Consider the following 21,314-nt stretch of genomic DNA (forward strand, 5'->3'; position numbering starts at 1 on the left):
ACAAAGCCATAAGTAAGAAGCTGGATGAGAAGCTGACAACTGTTGGTGCAATTATTCGGAAGTGGAAGAAGTACAACGTTACTGTCAATCGACCTAGGCCTGGAGCTCCATGCAAGATATCACTTCGTGGAGTCTCACTGATCATGAGAAAGGTTACAAATCAGCCAAGAATTACATGGGAGGAGCTGGTTAATGATCATAAGGCAGCTGGGACCACAGTCTCAAAAAAAAAAAAAAACAAACATTGGTAATACACTGAGACGTAATGGTTTAAAATCCTGCAGTGCATGCAAGGTTCCTCTGCTCAAGAAGGCTCATGTCCAGGCTCTTTTCAGCAAACAGTAGCAACAGTGGCAAGGAAAAACTCAAAAGGGGAACCCATCTTCCTCTGGTCAACACCAGATAGCATGCATGCAGGTAAAGAGTCACAAGCAATCCTTCTAAAGCATTTTGTAAACAAAATGTACATGATGGCAGCATAACTCTGTTCACAGAGAATACAGTAGCAGAACTATTAAAAAACACAGTTGTGTGACAGTTTTCATACAGAATACAGTAGCATCAATTTTACCTTTAGAAGTCAACAGGGTCACGTTTTTCATACAGAATACAGTAGCATATAATCACTCAAACAGCAGATAGGAGCATGAATCTTAATACAGAATACAACAGTGCTGCTCTTCATATTCAACATAGAGCTTTAAGCTCCCTCTATTAATTCATTTTCCATACATCATTCATCCACCTTCAGGCTGCAGTAGTTTAGCCCCACTAAGACAATAATGCTTAAGTTGCATTTCAGAAAAATGCAGCCAATCAGAAGAAAGCTCATTTACATAACGGCACAGTAATAAAAACAGCTTGTTATTATTTTAAGGGACTAAGGGCAGGTTTTGGTACATAAAGCTCCATAAAACAATGTAAGTAAGACTGAAGAGAAAAGGTCAAATAAAATGTAGACTTGGAGAGTAAGGGTAATACTAGAACTCTACAAAGCCATGGATGTTGTTGCTCACTGTTCAAAAGGCAGCATCACTGTTATTTTATCAGTGACAAACACCTCGGCCATGTGGTAGCTCAGACAGAGCAGAGGCAGGTAGTAAAGACCTGGTGTTCGGTCAGAGCAACATGACAGCACAGTAAGACCTTCAGCTCCACCAGAGGGACGTTACAACAGTCTACTTGCACGCTCTGATTGATTGTGAGATGTATATGGAGCAATCAGAGAGATTTGAAGGAAAGTCAAATACAGCTGTGAACTGAATAAGTCACTGTATGCTCTTAAACTGTCTGGATTATCAGGATGAAAATGGCTTTCCACAGAACCCAGCAGACCATTGTGTCTACGACAAACACACTGAAATCAGGAGGATGATAATGATAATCTGGGTTGAGGGTCTGAGGTTGAGGTAAAAAAGAGGCCAACAGCATTCAAGATGAAGGATCTAGGAAAACTGAAGCATTTTCTAGGTACTGATTTCAATCAAAGTCAAGGCGCAGTAAATAGGAGTCAAAAGAATTACACATCAAAAGTACCTGAACAATTTGGTAGGTCAGACTGTAACCAAGGTCCAACCACAAATCCCAATCACAAAGCAGCATGTAGCTTGTTTGTTGTGATGAGGCGCACAAGACCTGATCAAAGTTGGAGCAGTTAAATAGTCGCAGTACTTGTCTGAGCCAAATGAACAACACTGGACTGCAGTAGAGCATGTAATTAGGTACTTAAAGTGTACAACTGATCATGAACCGTTACAAAAAGAGTGGAGAGAAACTGAAACTTGAGGTAAACTTGAACTAAACACGGCCTCTTACTTCCTGCTCTGTCTACACATGAAGCAGAACATATGGCACTGGCTGCAACCACTCAAGAAAGGCACAGCTACTAAATGCCATGGACAGTGATCACCACTATGCACCTGTGAAAATATCTGAAGACAACCAAGAAGCAATTGATCTTTGGAAGACAACATTTCTGGGGCATCTGCGGCTGCTAGGACTAAAGGACACAATATTAAACTCCTCACACGAGTGAACAGGATAAAGACAGTGATGAAAATGAAGACGCATATGCTGACGTTTGGAAGCTCGTTTCTGGATGTTTCTGGAGGAATGCTAAGGGTTCCAGACAAGTAATGGGAATGGATTACATTATTACTACCAATGTCAGCAGCAATAACAGTTTATGACTGCTGGTAAGTTTGGTAACAGTGCTGAAAGGGAATCTAGGGTGTTTGATGTTTTTGCATTTAACAACATTTCTTTGATTCTGATTGGAGCAACACTGTCAAGACTACACCAGAGCACAGCCTGCAGATCATCTGTTACATGCTCTACACCTGCAGGGTGAGATGGTTCAATCTGCAAGGTTATTAATGAAAACACTAGCTGTTGAGGTTGTTATGGTACATTTGCTAATAAAAGGGGGTGGCAGGTGGAGATCATGTTTGAAGTAGTTCTAAAACAGGATTAGGTGTTGGTTGGAGATGGAGTCAAGTGGAGAAATACAGAGTTCTCTTAATACCCAAGGGCAAAATTTAACCTAATGTTAAGGGGATCCTGAATCAATGTCTGATCAGTAGAAAGAGCTGCTTCTGATAAAAACCACAGCAAATTCACCAAGGCCATAGACTGTGATAAGCAGGAAATTGTGCTGCTTTTTGGAAGCCGGAGACCAGCCTGCCACTTTAAGACTAAGCACCCCAAAAGACGGTTAACAGATCTCCTTCTCTACTACGAGTCCCGTCTCCCTAACCAACATTACTAACAGGATTGGCTTTGTTGTTTCTTGCCAACGTGGGAGAGGCTGTGTTTGTGAAAAGCACCAAAGCTCGGTCAACTAGATGTTCAGGTAGGTCGAGTGAGAGACATCGTTCAACAGTTACGTGCACAAAAATTTCACCTTGAACTGATTCAGTAATACAGTGCAGTTTATTACAAATGAGGAATGATTCCATAGTCCATCATACAGACCTGGTGCTAACCCTGAGTGTGTGTGACAGTTAGCCTAGTTTGGTGATCTATTAAAAGATTAGGAGCTACTTTACATCAAGTCAATGAGTAGAATCAACAGTAATGGTAATACTCACACTCTACAAAGCCAGGACTGATTTTGCTCACTGTTCATAAAGCAACATCACCGTGTTATTTGGTCAGAGACAAACAACCCGACTGAGTGGCAGCTCAAACAGAGGAGAGGTAAGCAGAAACTAATGGTGTTAGGTTGGAGAAACACGATCAAGGTTAGAATGGAGCACAGTCTGCAGATCATCTGTTAGATGATCAAGATCTTTAGGGTGAGATGGAAGGAGATGGTTAAATCTGGAAGATTATTAATGAAAACGCTAGCTGTCGAGCCACATTACAGGATATACTAGAAGGCATGACAACAGAGAGGTACAGAGTCACACTATAAAAGCTATTGAGCAATTCTTGGCTGATTTATCTCCATATGGAACAGAAAAATGTGTTTGTTCAGATAATGGTACAAAGTTCACAGCAAGGGATTTGCAGTCATCACTCAGTGAGAAGGGCATAAGGCACGAGACCTCTGCACTTTACTGACCACATCAAAATACAGCTGAGTGGAATTGGAGAACCCTCAGACTGACCAGTCAATGGCGGATGATTTCCATGGGGAGAGGTGTGTACCCCCATGCTAACAGCTAACCATGTTCATCGGACTCCAGAAAAGGTTCAAGAGTTTCAAACTGATGCTCAAGATGGCGCTCAAACAGAGGAAGACAGAGACACGCCTTAGCTGACTGTGTCAGATTTTGAAGACCAGACACTGACCAACTACTGACTACTGTTATAGGGTCTGTAATGGACCACAGAGCAAAAGACAACCGTGTCTACCATTTGTGTCTGACACAGATGGAATTTGGCCTCCTCCTTTAACCCATCCATGCAGTGAACACACACAGTGACAGTGCCTGGAGTGGTGGGCAGCCATTGCTGTGGTGCACGGGGAGCAAAGAGGGTGAAGGGCCTTGCTTATGGGCCAAACAGTGGCAGCTTGCCGAGCCAGGTATTGAACCCCTGACCCAGTCATCAATAGCTCTGTGCTCCAACTGCTGAATCACCACTGCCCCCAAAAGGTGTCTTTTGGCAGTGGCAGTCCAAACCCACGCTACCAAAGAGACTGGAACCTCAATCCAGCCCCTTAGACCACTCAGCCACACTAACAAAATCCCAGCTTTGCGTTAAAGCTACGAGGAGAGGACTTCTCTCGGGCTGGAGTTAATGCGTGAGTGAACACACATGGGTCTACGATTTAAAACAGTGTAGATGGGCCTGAAACGTACAAAGGGTTACAGTCAAGTAATGACCTTGAGCTCCACCAGGGCATGAAAAAACAAAAAAACTAAATGGTAATAAATTGAACCTAAACTCTGCATCCAAGGGATGCTCAGAGTAGAAACACTGTAAAAAACACAAGACCATGTCTGTTCTACGTGTGTTACAGAACACCAAACCCATACTGACCAGGCAATGTCAGATGATGATGAATATGATGATGATTATGATTTCCATGAGGAGAGGTGTGTACCCCCCTGCTGACAGCTAACCGTGTTAATCAGACTCAGGTTCAAGAAAGACAGACATGGTACACGCTATGCAAAGAGAAAGCACCTCAGGATTTAGCTGACTACGTGTCAGATATTGAAGACCAGACACTGACCAATCAGTGCAGACAAAAAGGGGAAGAATTCTCTTTATTGTCTTAAAAGCTGGGATTGTAACTACTTCAGGTGTGTTACTCAGCGCTCAGCATATCTTAATTTCAGTGATATCTTAGTACTTTAAAGCCACAATCTTGTTGTTTTAATTGTAGAGTCCCCCTGTCCTGCACGTTTTATTGCAGGGGTGTTCAGTCTTATCTGCAAGGCTTGTTTAATCAATTAGTGAGTCTTCAAACAACTGATCACGTGTGCTTCTGCTTCGCTGGTATTAAAAGCTGTAGCCACACCGGCCCTTTGTGAGTAAGATTGAACACCCCCACCACTGAGGGAGGGTTTGTAACTAATGATCAATAAGATAAAGGCGTGTATTTGAAAAGCTTCTCAATGTAGGAATGCAGATATGGTATCGGAGTCCTCTGTTACTTACAATGACAAGAACTGCTCCTAAATTAGTGCATTACCTAGCAGCTGATTGTCTGCTTATATAAAGAGGCTTTTAACTTTTTCAAATAATCTTATTGTCTTAGTTTCTGCTGTTCCCACATTTACCACACCTTTATGTTAAAAAAGTGACAAATTCCAGCAGATTTTAAAAGTACTGAGAAAAGAAGTTATTCAGTGAATCAAGAAGTGTGTCCACTATTCTTAAAAGGTCATGTATAGACCTTGATGGTCAGGCAGAGTTTTGAACTGCTTTAAGAGAAAATGCAGGAGCAGTGCTTGAGCAGTTCTCTACCAGCTACATGATCTATATAGAAACAGAACTCCAGCAGAATCCACTCTGTGCATGAACTTGATGAGACTCCACTGAACTCTGCCTGCAAGGCACCTTTTACCACCCTGTATCCTGTCATTATTTTAAATGTATTTTTTAATAATGCAATAGCATTAAACATTTTGATAATGTAATAGCAGTGATGTGTGAAGATTAAGACACACCTAGGGCTGGGCCTAAATGTCCAAATATTATATTAAAGGACCATAAATTCCATTTTTCCTCTTTTCTCTTCAATCCTACTTAGTGTTTGTGGAGTTGTGTGAACAAAAAATCACGCTCCATCCCTTACAATTAAAACTGGCTGTTTTTTATTTGAGGTATTTTCAACTGTGTGAAATTCTGTTTCAGGTACTTTAAGCTAGATACAGTGGGGTATGAAATGTTTGATTTCTGATATTTACAGTATTTTTAGGATTACATTTCAGGGAGGTGAATCATGTTATCTGAAAAATGGGCTACGCTAATCCCCTTACAGAATCCATAGGGGGCGCTACAAGTTCTGTGTTGAATGTGAAGCGCAATGCTGTTGTATCCTGTATTCAGAGCTATGCTACTGAATTCTGTATGAAAAGTAGCAGAACTTTCCTACAGACCACAGTAACAGAACACTGTTCTACCAGAATAGAGTAGCGTAACGATGTCTTACAGAACACAGTAGCCTGAAACTGTTCATTCACAACAGAGTAGCAGAACGCTTTCATTCAGAAGACATTAGAATCATTATTTTGATATAGAATACAGTACCAGTACTCTTTCAACCAGAATACAGTAGAATAACACTACACAACCAGCATAGAGGAGCATAACTCACACAGAATACAGTATTCAATTCAAATGAATTTTATTTATACAGCACTTTCACAACAATTGTGGTCACACAGCAGCTTTACAGAGATCCGGGTCTAAGCCTCTTCTGAGCAAGCCAGTGGCAACAGTGGCATGGAAAAACTCCCTCAGATCGAGAGGAAGACACCTTGAGAGGATCCAAGACTCAAAAAGGGAACCCATCCTCCTCTGGTCGACACCGGATAGCACAATGAAAAGCAGAACAGGAATAAAACAAGCCGTCAAGCCATAAAAAGATGAAAACATGAGTGAAATGAGGTCCATGCAGGTAGACGATCACAAGCACAGCCATGCAGTGAGGTGAGGATGACTCAATTAGAGGCCCCAGAACCAAACAGCGGTCAGGAGGGTGGTGGAGAGAGCGAGGTCTGCCGATGGAACAGTTGAAACTGGGCATCTCAACATATGTGAAAGAGAGAGAAAACACAAAGGTTTAGGAGGAAGGGGGCAAAAACTTATTAGAAGGGTTACAGCAGGACAGGGTAAGAAAAAAGCAGCCAAACACAAATACACTCGCACCAGCAGACAGCAGGGGGCAGCTCAGCACATGGGGGAAGAGAGAAGAAATGAAGGAAAAAATAATAATAATGAAGAAAAGGTTTAGGTTGATATATGAATATGAACAGTATTGTAACACCGCTCAAGCACAACAAAGCAGCAAAACAATTTATACAGAAGACAGCAGCGTAACAATTTTGATGCAGAACCCAAGCAGGACACAGCAGCCCAACACGGTTCAAGCAGACCACAAGTACTGTGATGTACCAGCAATACTAGGATGTGAGACATGGGAGATGTTACAGCAGGACAGGGTAGGAAAGAGCAGCCAAACACAAATGCACTCGCACCAGCAGACAGCAGGGGGAAGCTCAGCACATGGGGAAAAGAAGAAATGAAGGAAAAAACAAAAATAATGAAGAAAAGGTTAAGGTTTATGAATGAATATGAACAGCACCGTAACACCGCTCAAGCACAACAAAGCAGCAAAACTAATTATACAGAACACAGCAGCATCATTTTCATGCAAAACAAGCAGGACAGCAGCAAAATTATTATACAGAACAAGTGACACTGTTCAAGCAGAACACAGCAGCATAACAAGTTTGAGGCAAAAACAAAAGAAGGACACAGCAGCCCAACACGGTCCAAGCAGAACACAAGCAAGTGGCACAGCTGCAGCCACCTTCAGCACTGTGCTTGCATGGCAATCTTGTCAAAAATTGGATTTTTAGATGCAAAAGTTTTACCGGTTTCTTACAGAGTGTGGGATTGTTGAGGAGAACAATGCGCCACCTTTCCACACGACGCTGGGGAAGATGCAGTGAAGGTCTATAACATGTTACAATTCAGAGAGAAACAAACTGAAACAAGAAATGAGCTGAAAAACAAGTTCAGGGATTACTGAGAGTCAAGAAAGAACCCACCCGATGTTCACCATTTGTTCTTCACGAGAGCTCAGGATCCAGTTGAAACAGGAGGAATTTGCGGACCAGAAACTGCAGAATTCAGCAAAGTACTCACTTACTCTGGCCACTGCATGTCACCGCTGGGAAAGCTACCACTCCAGTTCCAAGCTCTGCACATTGAACATACCCATTGGAAGATACACATTCCTTTAACCTTCTTTTGGGGTATCCTCAGCTTCAGAGGTATTCCAAAGGTTAATTGCAGACTATTAAAGGCCTGGAAGATGTCGTCAACGTTACAAACGTTATCTTAGTCTGGGGTGAAATGGTCAAGGAAACATGACGGCAGACTCATCCAAGTGCTGAAAAGGGAAAGACAGTGGAACCTGAAACTCAACAAAAACAAGTGACAAATCCGGTACATGGCCATATGCTCTCTCTGGTCTCAATCTAGATAGAGATAAAGTGAGAGCTGTAACACACATACCTACACCAGAAAACAAGCAGGCACTCATGAGATTAATGGGCATGATTCAGTACCTTTCCAAGTTTATTCCCAGCCTGTCTGAAGTCGGCGCACCCCTCAGAAAACTGCATGACACTCCATGACAAGTCGAGCACAAAGCTATGAAAAACTGAAATCTCTGCTGATAAATGCTCCCACACTAAAGCTCTATGATGTAAAAATACCTGGTACACCATCTGTAGATGCGAGCTCAGAAGGCTTAGTAGCAGCAATTCTGCAGGAGGGAAAGCCAATGGCTAAACTACATTCCGAAAGGCAACAGCAAATGATGCAGCTACTACACACAAGGACCATGGAAGGATGGCCCAATGAGAAAAATCCAAACATACTGAACATTCAAAGCAGAAAAGCAAAATACAGATACAAGACAAGCTGCAGAGAAGACAACTCAAGCAGAACAGCTATTATGACAGACAGACAAAAAGCCCACCAAGCATATACATGTGGAACAAGGTGAGAATTCAGAGAGGGCAACCTGCTATCATGATCAGCGATGATTCTTCACAGTCCAGACGCCAGATGGAAGAACCTATAGAAGAAACAGAAAACAGAACACACATTCATTTGTGAACATTTCAGAACATTTATTCATTGGAACAGTTGAAACTGGAAAAACTCAATACATCAGAAAAACATTAACAGTCACAACAAAAGTGAAAATAACACAGGACAGAAAATCAAAATAAAACAAGAACATTGTCGTCAGATTGGACACTGGTGCTGAATGCAATGTCATCACAGCACAGATCTACAAATCAGATTTGAAACAAAACTCCAGAATTCAGCTTGAAAACCGCTCACACATTCTAGCCACTGCATGTCACTATTGGAAAAGCTAACACTCACCTGTGAGCAGAAAAGCCAAAAATGCAAGATTGATTTTCACATTGTTGTCAGTGATGTACAAGAAATGTACAAGAAAGACGTGAGACATGTGAGACGTTAGGTTTGGTTTAAAGATGGAAGAACCTATAGGAGAAATAGAAAACACCTTCTCAGGACGACTGAAAGAGTTCCCATCAGCATCACCCAATGTTGTTGCAGGTTCCTGTGTCGAGCCGCAGGTCAGTGAATCTGGTCCACCTGCAGAAACTGGTACTGCAAAACAACCTGACTTACCTGAGTCACATCTGAGAGAGGCATACAGAGAGGCTTCTTCCACAGACCTGAAAAAGGCAAAAGATCATGAATTCAGTGAGTTGCATGACTCGTTAATCAGAGACAGGACTGTTTGTGGTATTAGGGAAGACCTATTGTGGGCAAGGTTGCTGCTTTTGCACTGACTGCATTTTAAACTGAAGGTCACACTGATGATGGTCAATAAGAGGAAGTATCTCACATACTTTAAAAATGAATCTTAGTCTAGATACAGGAGAGGAAACCTCGGTCTCCTGGTTTAAAAACTGTATGTTGAGGAGTTTAGTCAGTTGTGGATAAATGCTGCGTCAGCATGTTCAGAAACTTCAAACAGCATGTTAGCGTGAGGGTTGTTGAGAAAAGGATTTCTTGGATCTCAGACTCCACAGATCGCTTTGGCCTCCCAGGGATCAAACTCCCCCTCTCTCAATGACAGGAGCAGCGATTAGACGGTGTTGTGTTGCTGCGTATTTTCTAACTGAACTGACGGTTAGAATCAGTGTAGGTACCGAACCCAAGCACAGATTTTACCTTTGAAGATTTTCTATTCTAAAATGATGAATCCTCCTGGGGTGGTGAAGCTGATCAACAACACATTTATTTCTTATAAATGTCAGTAGGGGGATTTCTCTGAAGACTGTTCTCTGATGAAGGCTGGTAGCTGGATTGGTTCTTGAGAGGACCTGATGCTCCCTGGAACTGAAGTTCAAAATGGAAAGCTGTGTATAAGACATCTCTCCTGTTGTGAAAGACATTTGTGTCACGTAGAAGACATGAACCTTCTTAGGGCCTTTATTTCATCACCTCTTAAACTCCCAGACTTCCTAAGGATTATTATTCTGCAATGACATGGAATACAGCACACACTGGTCAAATCCTTCTAAAGGTAGAGGAGTGAGGAATGAGTTCCTGTGGAGTTTCAGAGGTTAAAAAGGTTCATGGTGTTCACCACAGTTTAAACAAACACTGAAAGTTACCTGGAATCGTGCTGGACATCTTCTCTAACTTGCTACAAGAGGTATAGTCTTCCTTGTCTTCAGGATCTGCTTGAGAGACAACATGACAGATTATCTAGAACATGTCAAGTGATTTGGATAACATCGAATACCTCAGAGTTTGATGCTAGTTAATAATAATAATAATCTGAAGGGGAGTTGAAGCCTCGGTCTCCTGGTTTCCTGCATCACTGTGGGAGCAAAGGTTCTAGCTCAACCACGATCCACAGAGCAGGACTTTCCTATCAGAATTGAACCCAGCCAGTAGGCCAACACTTAGAGCCATGCTTGAGGGCTACAAGGGGTGTACCCTTGTCGACTTCGTCAGGATCTGTTGGAGGGACACAACAAGAACACATATACACACACACACACACATTTATGGTATTTAGCTGACTCTCTTATCCAAAACGACTTACGTCTCCCACATGATGTGGCAGCTCAGTGGCAGGTAGTGGTGTTATTCGTTGCGCCACACCAACTGTTATTGGTTGGTGCCCACACCAATATATATTTATTCACTCATCACACAACTCACATACCTTAATCTTGGGGAACTTTAGCCTCCTGGTTCTTTGCTTCATGGTGGACTGTGTGAGAACAGCTTCTGCCTCCACCACTGCACAAAGAGGAAGACTGAGACTTTTGCTCTGTGGACTGGAGCGGGATGACGTCTAGATCAGAATAAGCTCTGCTGTTTCCCTCAAACTGATTGACGTCCACCACAAAAAAAAACTGCCTATAACTCTGGAGAGGAGACAGAACAGAGGTGGAACACAAGTCATCTTTGATTATTTACTTCTTGTCACTGTTGGTGTCACTGTGCATCGTTCAGCTATTCAGCGCACTTTGCACAAGGAGAGGCTGTCTGTCCAAATACATGTACTTTGGGAGAGTAATGCAGAAGAAGCCTTTTCTGCTCACAAGCCACAAACAGAGTCGCTTGAGGTATGCTAAAGCACATTTAAACAAGCCAGTTTCACTTTGGAATAAGGTGCTGTGGAACTAAAATGGAGGTATTTGGACATAACAAGGGGCGGTGTGCATGGTGGAAAACTTGCTACCCACAGTAAAAGTTGGTGGCGGTTCCATCATGCTGTGGGGCTGTGTGGCCAGTGCAGATACTGGGAATCTTGTTAAAGTTGAGGGTCGCATGGATTCCAGTCAATTGACAATTGATGCAGCATTCAACTTTAAGATTAAGGATGTATTCGCTAAACTATGCCCAGATTTTAAAGTTCAGTCTCACGTGATCGATCTTTTCTTAAATATCCAGTGGTTGTTGTCCTCAGCTGATTCAGCTGATGGAATGAAGATTCTTGACGTGCCGTCCAGGTACTGCTTCTAGGAATGTTCATCTTTCTGGCTTCTGGTCCAGGAAAGGTTCCCAGGAAATGTTCGCTTTACCCTCGTTCAGGTCGTGACCACCCGTTCCACCCGTGATTTCAAGAAAGTAGCTGTGTGGGAACGCTGATCAGACGTCCAGCTGAAATTCTAAAAGGTTTCTAAGGTGATTCGAGTTAGGCCCATCAAGAGCTGGCTGTCCTTTGTTAGGACAATGGTAGAGGACCTCCTTGGTTCCTATGTTTATCCCTGTTGGGTGTTTGTTTACCTGGCTGGGGAAACAGGTTGGTTCTTTGTTGGGACAGTCTTTTTAATCACCTGTGTAGCCACACCCATTTTCCTCCTCTGGTGCTGTCACCTACTGGTGAGCAAGGGTACCTACGTCCCCCGTTGGTCTTCAGGGTATGATTTATCGTACATTTGAAGAGCACTTATGGATGAAATGTCCACTGGGAGAGATAAAGTTCATGGCAGGTCAAGCAAGTCCTTCCAATTCTTAGCAGGTTAGTTTTCCACGAGGTGTTCCTATAAGACTGAAAACATCTGGGCAGCTTTATGCAAACATCTGGGCCGTTCTGGTTGATTAACCAAACTTACAATGCATAATAATGTTGGTCATGTTAAAGCTTTGAATTATATGATTGCATCATAAAAAAATACATAAATAAATAAAAAACACCAAATATGATTTAATATTGTGGAAATGATTAGATAGATGGCTTTTGATGGAAAGGAGGAAGTATCATCATTAAGCCTTATAGAGAGGAAAGTTAGTGAAGGTGATAGGTTTGTTGACTGGGATGGATACCTGATGCGTCAGGGTAATTAATAACCATGTTGTCTATATAACATGTGGACCCCTTGTGCTGTCCTGGGAATCAGGTTGTTTCCTGATCAATGGCTTGTGACTTTGTTGACAGTCTGTTTTAGACTGTATGTATTACATGTTGCAGGAGGTTCATTAAGAGTTAAGCTGACATTAGGTTGACTAATGCCTTATAGGAAGATATCCCATGATCTTAGTTTTAGACTTTGCTTAGGTCAAGTAATTCCACATTTTTGATTGAGTAATTAATTGTCAGGCAGTGTTTCAGTTATTCACACCAAGACTAGTCTTGCGATGGACTAGTGAGGATAAATGTTTCAGGATCCTAAAGCCAAGCATAGACTTGAGCTTAGTGATTTGAACACGTGTCTGCAGTAAGTATGTTTATGTAATTATGTTTCAAGAAAAGATAAATAAATATATTGCTGCATTGGTCACCCGTACTCGCTAGGTTTGTACAATGGTGGTAGCAGATATGCTGTCCAATAATCTATGTACATATGCTGTATGCATTTAAAAGAGTTTGATATGGAAAGGGTAAGCAGAAAATAGTAGCTATGCTGGACACTGCTGGAAGCCTAGTTACCAAAATACTGTGCAGTAAGCTACCAACACCCTGTCACTGCTGTGCTAGTCTATACCCTTTAGTACTAGTGTGTAGTATGCAATTGGGACGCAGCCTAAATCCCCTATCAGATGTTGGAGTGTTTAGTGCGCCCTTCTTTACCTCTGTTTGAGCCATGGAAGCTCAGGTACCAGCACTAATGCATGGCCTTAATAGCTCAATCAAATAAATAAATAAATAAATAAATAAATAAATATATATGTATATGTGCTTTTACTGTGCGTTTACCTCAGTCTGGACACTTTTCTGTCAGAACTATTTGCTGAGTACTCGAACCGTTTCGCCTCAGCCAGCTCTCGACCGGCTGATGAAATCCCGAAACCCTGCTCATTGGTCCCACAGGACTGATTGACAGGACTTTAAACCAGTAAGATCACTGAAACAATTAGTGTGAACCAATACAGAAAATAAGAGAGTTAAGCTGTAATTGAAAATACTTATTTAATAACGTGTTAATACAGTAATAAGAACTATATTTATAAACAGTAAATACTAGGGATACATATATAATAAAAATACAGAAATAAATAATTTTACTGGACACTCATCAGTCCTTCTGGGGTATCGGACAGGCTGTAAGTGTGTGTGATTAATTTGGTGATTGATATGATGATTGATCAGTGCTTGATCAGTGTGTTTTGGTTTGGTATCTTAGCTTTTAGCAATTATTTAGTCAATCGCCATCTCCCTGCTCTCTTTCTACGGGCAGAAATTTTGTCCAATGGCTGCATGGAGCTGCAGGATCACAGCTGGCCATAAATGAATGAATGAATGAATGAATGAATGAATGAAGGCCCCAAACCTGACAAAATTAAAGTGGATGAAGCTGGAATCTAGGTGATCAAAACTGAGGAAGAAATTAGCTGTATAGCTGTAGGTCTTCTTAGCGTGTTCTTCTGTGGTGTTTGTGGCCGGTGGACCTCAGAGCAGTACTGATCAAATTTTACGGCTGGCCATAAATGAATGAATGAATGAATGAATGAATGAGTGAATGAGTGAATGAATGAATGAATAAAGGCCCCAAACCTGAAAAAATGCTTAGAAAAAAAACAAATTTAAATCCTTAGTGATTTCCTGAGTGTCCCCTGGTCAGATCTACGATCTTGAGATGAGAAGTTGTGATTCAGGAGGCGTTTGAACAGTGTTTCTGCGCTGTATTATTGCAAAGATATTAATGGAAACGCGGAGACAACATCGTAAAAAAGCACTAATTAGCATTAAACAGTAGCATTTATGAGATTCCGAAAAAAGCACCTGTCCCAGCAAAGGGGGGCATCCGGTCACCCTGTCTGATCACTCCCAAAAGAGCTGGTTCAGTTGTTTGAGGTGTCGAATTACTGGACAACAGTGAGGGTTCCGCCATTCCTTGTTTACCCTTGTTACCATGGTTACACCATGGCCAGAGGTTTAGTACAGCTCCCTGCAGAAGTCAATGGCAGTGGCCAAGTGGCCAATCAGAGGGCACGGTTTTAAAAAATGTCAGTCGATGATGTCATAATGGCCTCTTTGACATCCCTGTGACATCATGGCCCCACAGAGCAGTAAATAGACCCTGCAGAGCTCACCTTCCTCACTCTGAGCCTTTCACTCACGCAGTGCAAAGGAGCAGTCAGTGGCATTACCAGTTCTCACCTGAACCAAGACCGAAACCGGGGAGATGGAGCAGTGGAAGGCTGAGCGGGAGTCCCTGCTGTTTCAGCTCAAGGAGGCCCAAGAGAGCATTGAGAAGGAGAAGGCAGCCAGGCTGAGGGAGCGGAAAGCCAACACAAGGAGGCACAACCGCTGGATAAAAAGGGTCAACACAACAAGGGACGAGGACATTGAAAAGGAGACGTACGAGCTACGTGCCAAAGTTCAGGACCTGGAGGAGGCCAAGCAGGAGGTAAAGGACTCGCTGGACTTCCAGTCGGAAATCCTACGACAGGTCAGCGAGGAGCTGGCAGACAACAAAACCAGGCTCAGCAGGTGCAGGGTGCTGGCAGAGCAGCTGTACGCCCAAAACATGGAGCTGCATGCATTGAACTGGTACAAGAACCAGGAGCTGGAGGTCCTGCGACAGGAAAGGGCTCTGACAGAGGCACTGGACAAAGAGTACAACCTGGTATCGGCTCTTCCTCCATTGGCAATGCAGAAGCAGAGGGTCATGGAGGAGCTGAAGCAGAAGGCAGCTGCTGCAGAGGAGGCCGCTGCGGAGAGGGCCGCTGCGGAGAGGGCCGCTGCGGAGAGGGCCGCTGCGGAGAGGGCCGCTGCGGAGAGGGCAGCTGCGGAGAAGGCCGCTGCGGAGAGGGCCGCCGCGGAGAAGGCCGCCGCGGAGAGGGCCGCCGCGGAGAGGGCCGCCGCGGAGAGGGCCGCCGTGGAGAGGGCCGCTGCTGAGAGGGCCGCTGAGGAGAAGAGCCTCAGCCTTTTTAGCCTTCTCAGGGCGAGGCTTAAAGGCTTCTGGAGCCGACTCTCTGCTGCATGCAGAAAGAGGAAGTGAGAGAGGGAGACAGAAACCGAAACCGAAACCGAAACCGAAAAAAAAAGAAAAAAAGGAAGGGAATAACAAGAAGGGAACAGAAAGAGACAGAGTGACGATGAAGATGAAGGGAAAGACAGAAGGCAACAGAAAGAGACAGAGTGACGATGAAGATGAAGGGAAAGACAGAAGGCATCAGAAAGAGACAGAGTGACGATGAAGATGAAGGTAAAAAAGACAGAAGGCAACAGAAAGAGACAGAGTGACGATGAAGATGAAGGGAAAGACAGAACGCATCAGAAAGAGACAGAGTGACGATGAAGATGAAGGGAAAGACAGAAGGCAACAGAAAGAGACAGAGTGACGATGAAGATGAAGGGAAAGACAGAAGGCAACAGAAAGAGACAGAGTGACGATGAAGATGAAGGGAAAGACAGAAGGCAACAGAAAGAGACAGAGTGACGATGAAGATGAAGGGAAAGACAGAAGGCAACAGAAAGAGACAGAGTGACGATGAAGATGAAGGGAAAGACAGAAGGCAACAGAAAGAGACAGAGTGACCATGAAGATGAAGGGAAAGACAGAAGGCAACAGAAAGAGACAGAGTGACGATGAAGATGAAGGGAATGAAAGAGACAGAAGAAGGGTATAGAAAGAAAGTGTGGGGGAAATGGGGACGTTAATCACAATGACATCATAAAACGTGCTGGATACCCAGCCTCAGAATTCTCAAATAATTAAACAAATCAGTCCCATTAATAAATGAAATCGGCCTCATAAATGAAATCGGCCTCAAAAATGAAATTGTCCTCAATAATAAATGAAATGGGCCTCATAAATAAATGAGGCTCATTAATAAATGAAATGGGCCTTAAAAATGAAATGGGCCTTAAAAATTAAATGGGCCTCATTAATAAATGAAATGGGCCTTAAAAATAAAATGGGCCTCATTAATAAATGAAATGGGCCTCATAAATGAAATGGGCCTCATTAATAAATGAAATGGGCCTTAATAAATGAAATGGGCCTTAAAATGAAATGGGCCTCATTAATTAATGAAATCGGTCTCATTAATAAATGAAATCGGCCTCATAAATGAAATCGGTCTCATTAATAAATGAAATCGCTCTCATAAATAAATGAAATCGGTCTCATAAATGAAATGGGCCTCATTAATAAATGAAATCGCTGTCATATGTTCAAATCATTAATATCTCAAACGCTAATTTCTAACTAGAGAAAGCTATATCAATGATTTGAGTTCTGAAGGTTTAATTAATAATAGTATTACAATAACAGCCAGTATCAAATGATATCAAGACAAACAAACTGGAATAAATAAATGAAGCAGTTATTAACACAAACTACTCTAAACACAATAACACCCTCAGTCAGTATTAGTGATGCACGATGATATATCTGCGGCCGATATATTATTCACCAATATATAGATTTTTTCTGTTATAGGTTCGCTAATTGAGGTGGCGGCTGCTCGTCCAGCTCAAGCGCCTCACCTCGGCACGCCAGATCCTGCTGCAAACGAGGAGAACACGGCGACAAGCGCGGCGTGACTCCACCCACTACGCGCGGCAAGGGAGCGGAACTCCAGCGCATAGTGGGCTACCGACCTGTCACCCTGCTCCAGCCACAGCAGCAGGTCGTCCGGTGTGAGCCCCCCTCGGGGACGCTGAAACACTGTCTTAAAGTGCTTCACGTACTCCGAGAAGGGCTTCACGCTCAGCTCCTCCCAGGTGGCGCTGGCCCAATCCAGAGCTTTTTCAGCGAGACGGGATACGAAGAAGGCGACCTTCTCCTGGTCAGTGCTGGTTCCCTGACAACTTAAATAAACCGAGCACTGAAATACGAACCCCTCGCAAAGCTCTGGATCACCAGAATATGTATCCGGAATGTCCATCGGATACAGACTAGGGATGTGGCGGGGAGTTATGTTGCTGTAAAAAACATAACAACAAACATGCAAATGAAAGAAAACAGCACAATAACAATAGAAACACAACTGTAACAAATGTAAGTGGCAGGCAATTCCCACCAGTGCTCTTACACCAGAGACACTCACCATATAATCAACAACCAAATAATGGAATAGATTTGGATTATTCAGGAAACAAAAAAGCGTCTGTTAATAACTTAATATTTGAAGTAGTATTGTGTGCTATTTCAAAGTCATGGACCAAAACTACATTGTGATTGCACACTTTAAAATAAAGCAACAGCCCTGTAACCCTGCTAAATATGTGTGGCATAACAGTTAATAAAATCAGTAAAAATGTAGGGGCAAAATAATGATGATCAAATCTGAGGTAGTGAAAAATATTATTGATTATGGTGGCGGATACTGATCCAAAAATAACCTGCACACTGTTAAAACAATAAGTTCCTCAAGGATCTTTTGGAGGTTCTTCAATTTGAAACTGTGGAGGAACCTCTTAAGGTGCTTTAAGGAACCTTCTAAAAAAGAAACTGGATTCAACTTTTACAAAGACAGGGAGAAGACTTGCAGAGATGGATCTAAGCAAGATTTATTGAAACACAACAGGAATACAAAACAAGGTGCAGAGAAAACAAGGTGCAGCAACCTAAGGGATAAAACTGAAACTCAAACAGAAAGTGACAAACCAAACGGTGAAAACAACAAACCTGGGACTGGGAGGAGGAGGGAGTGACAGGGGATTGAGCCGTGATCCACCGAAATAAGAACGTGGGAAGGGGTTAATGAAAACCGCAAGTCTAGCTTGGGATACAGGGGAATACTAGGGGAACCTAAACTGCAGGCCTCGCTTGGGAAACAACAGGGAGAACTCAACAGAGTACTAAAGCAATACCATACCATTTTACCAAAAATGTGTAAAACAAAAACCCCAGAATTCAGCTTACAAACCGTTCACATATTCTAGCCACTGCATGTCACCGTTGGGAAAGCTAACGCTCACCTGTGAACACAAAAGCCAAAAATGTAAGATTGAATTTCACATTGTTGACAGTGATGTACCAGCAATACTAGAACATGAGACATGATGGAAGAACCTATAGGAGAAACAGAAAACACCTCCTCAGGACGACTGAAACAGTTCCCATCAGCATCACCCAATGTTGTTGCAGATCCCTGTGTCGAGCTGCAGGTCAGTGAATCTGGTCCACCTGCAGAAACTGGTACTGCAAAACAATCAGACTTACCTGAGACACATCCGAGAGAGGCATTCTTCACAAGGTCAGGAAGACAAGTGAAAACACCAGCAAGATACAAGGACTGAATATGGAACACACATACAGTACACATTTACAATATTCACACACACATTCAGAGGACACGGTTCAAGCTCCTGTCCATCAGCTGACTGAATTTAAAGTTACTGTCATTTACTGCAGCTTAGATTTGTTTAGGTTATTCTGCAACGTCAAGCTATTCTCATAAATATGGTGTCAAATGTACAGTTCATGTAGTTCAGTTCAGAGACCTCATCTCATTTCCCTTGAGTTTTAAAGCATTATGGTCCGACAGTGTTTGTATGAACGGTGTTGAGAGTCCTGCACAGCCCAAATCCTCCTCATTTATAGTTCTATTCATATTAAGAAAGAGAACAAAAATAGATCAATTCAAGTGTGGGGATTTCACATGTTCTGTAGCTAAGAGGCAGCCCTAGCTAAGAATCACGCAGCTCCCCCAAAAGTACTAAAGTGTGAGTGTAGCACAGAGTCGTCCTTCCTCCATACTTTACACTGAGGAGCTGAAGCGGTTAGCAGAGGGAAAAACGGCCGTGGTGGTCGAGGAGCTCCTCGGCTTTTCCGGGGTCACGCAGACGCCGCCAGTCCCTCTCCGGTGCGGGAGTGGAGACGACGACTCTCGGTGTCCGTCGCGCCGGTAGTGCTGGAGCTCAGACGCCGCGTTGGAGGAGTCACGGGTCAAGCTGGACGACTTCCTTGCAGAGCGGCTGGAAAGCTGGTTTCTCCGCGGTCGCCATGTTTCTCGAGGCTAAAGAGAAAAACGCAAAGGCCGGTTAGTGAGACAGAGGACTGTACAGTAACACAGACAGCACAAGCACTACAACAACTGCCTAAGAGGAAGAAGACAAAGCTCACATTACGGACTATAAAGCAGGATGGCCGGTCGAAGCTCTGTGTGGAATCACGGCTCGAGCTTTGAAAGCAGGGCCGCATCGAAACAGCAGCTCAGAGTCTCCTCCAAATACCTACGATCACGTGATCGCCGGAAACGAAGCTTCCTTACGTCACTGGAACGCAATCGCGGTTCAATGCGCGTGAGTTTCCGGTCCCGCTGTAGACGAGCTGCATATCATCTGAAATATGTACTTAAATAAAACGTAAATACAGAACATGTGTGAATCTGCTTCACTTTCATCATCAAATTATTGACATTCCTCAGCATTCAAGGTTTTTTACTGGAGACGATGTGAAATGACCTGAATAAAAACATTTTACAGCTCTATTTCTGTGTTCAACAGATGTACAGTCTACATGCACATTCAACAGTGCTGTTTCTCCTTAATCTAATAGTGTCAAACATGCTGTTTTAAATAGGAACAGAACAAAGCAATTACACACTCAGATCACAGACATTTCATTAAAAGAAGAAACACAGGCCGACATCACTGGATGCTCCTCTGGGTTCAGTTTGGACAAAGCTTATGAACACAAGTGAATCAGGCAGTGGTGGTGTAGTATTGTATTTGTACAACAGGTGGCGCAGTAGAGCTTCAAATGAACCACTTCTGCTTCAACTGGTTAAAAAGCCTCGTTCTGCTCATCCCTGATACAAAGATATGACTGGGAGAAACAAGCAGCAGGAGAGCAGCGCTGGACCTGTCAGCCGGAAGTGACGTGTCTGTCCAGTAGAGACAGATTTCTTCTACAGTGTTAAAGTTTTCATTTCACTTCATTTATTTTTTAATTAATTAAATTACATCCTGATTTCCAGTCCTGAAGTTTACACTTTCTGTCTCTCAGTGTTTTCATCTGCAAGCTTTAAAGATGCTGAGAATGAACCTATTTAATAAAATAAAAATATAATAAAATGTTTAAATCTGTATGATTTACAGTTTAGTACTATAAATATGTATGATGTACTAAATGTGGATTGTTCATCAAATAAACAACATAGAAATACTATAGCAGCATATTCTGGACTTTCTAAATGAATCAAATCTGCTAATTAAACAGTGTGTGTACAATTGCATATGAGTGTACAGTGTTTAAAGCCTTATCTAAATGAGGAGCTTCAGCAGTTTGGAGTTTATGGAAGATTTTCCATCTGCAATCCTCATCGTCGCTCCAGCTTTGCCCAAATGAAGCTGTAGTCCAGTTGTGTTGGGACGAGGCGCAGTCACCGGTATCGCCCCTTCCAGTCTGTCAGTCTACTTCAAGGAGGCTCCCAGGACAGACGTTCCCGATAGAGCCAGGTGAGTTCATGTGAACTAGCTGCTTTTAAGCTGATCTTTTACCTTATATGTGACCATAAACGTACAGTGAATGTTTGAAAGCTTGGTTTTCTGCTTTCGTGTGTGTTTGTACTTCAGCTGTACGACTGGAGGAGCTAACTTGCTAGCGCTGCTGATGTTCGGCGTTAACTTAGAAACTTCGGGAGCTCTAACCTTTCTAAAAGAGGCTCTTATTTTCCACGTTGTTGGAAAAGCTCCTGATAAAAACGGACTAACT

Source organism: Salminus brasiliensis, chromosome 15, assembly GCF_030463535.1.
Source record: "Salminus brasiliensis chromosome 15, fSalBra1.hap2, whole genome shotgun sequence".
NCBI lineage: Eukaryota > Metazoa > Chordata > Actinopteri > Characiformes > Bryconidae > Salminus > Salminus brasiliensis.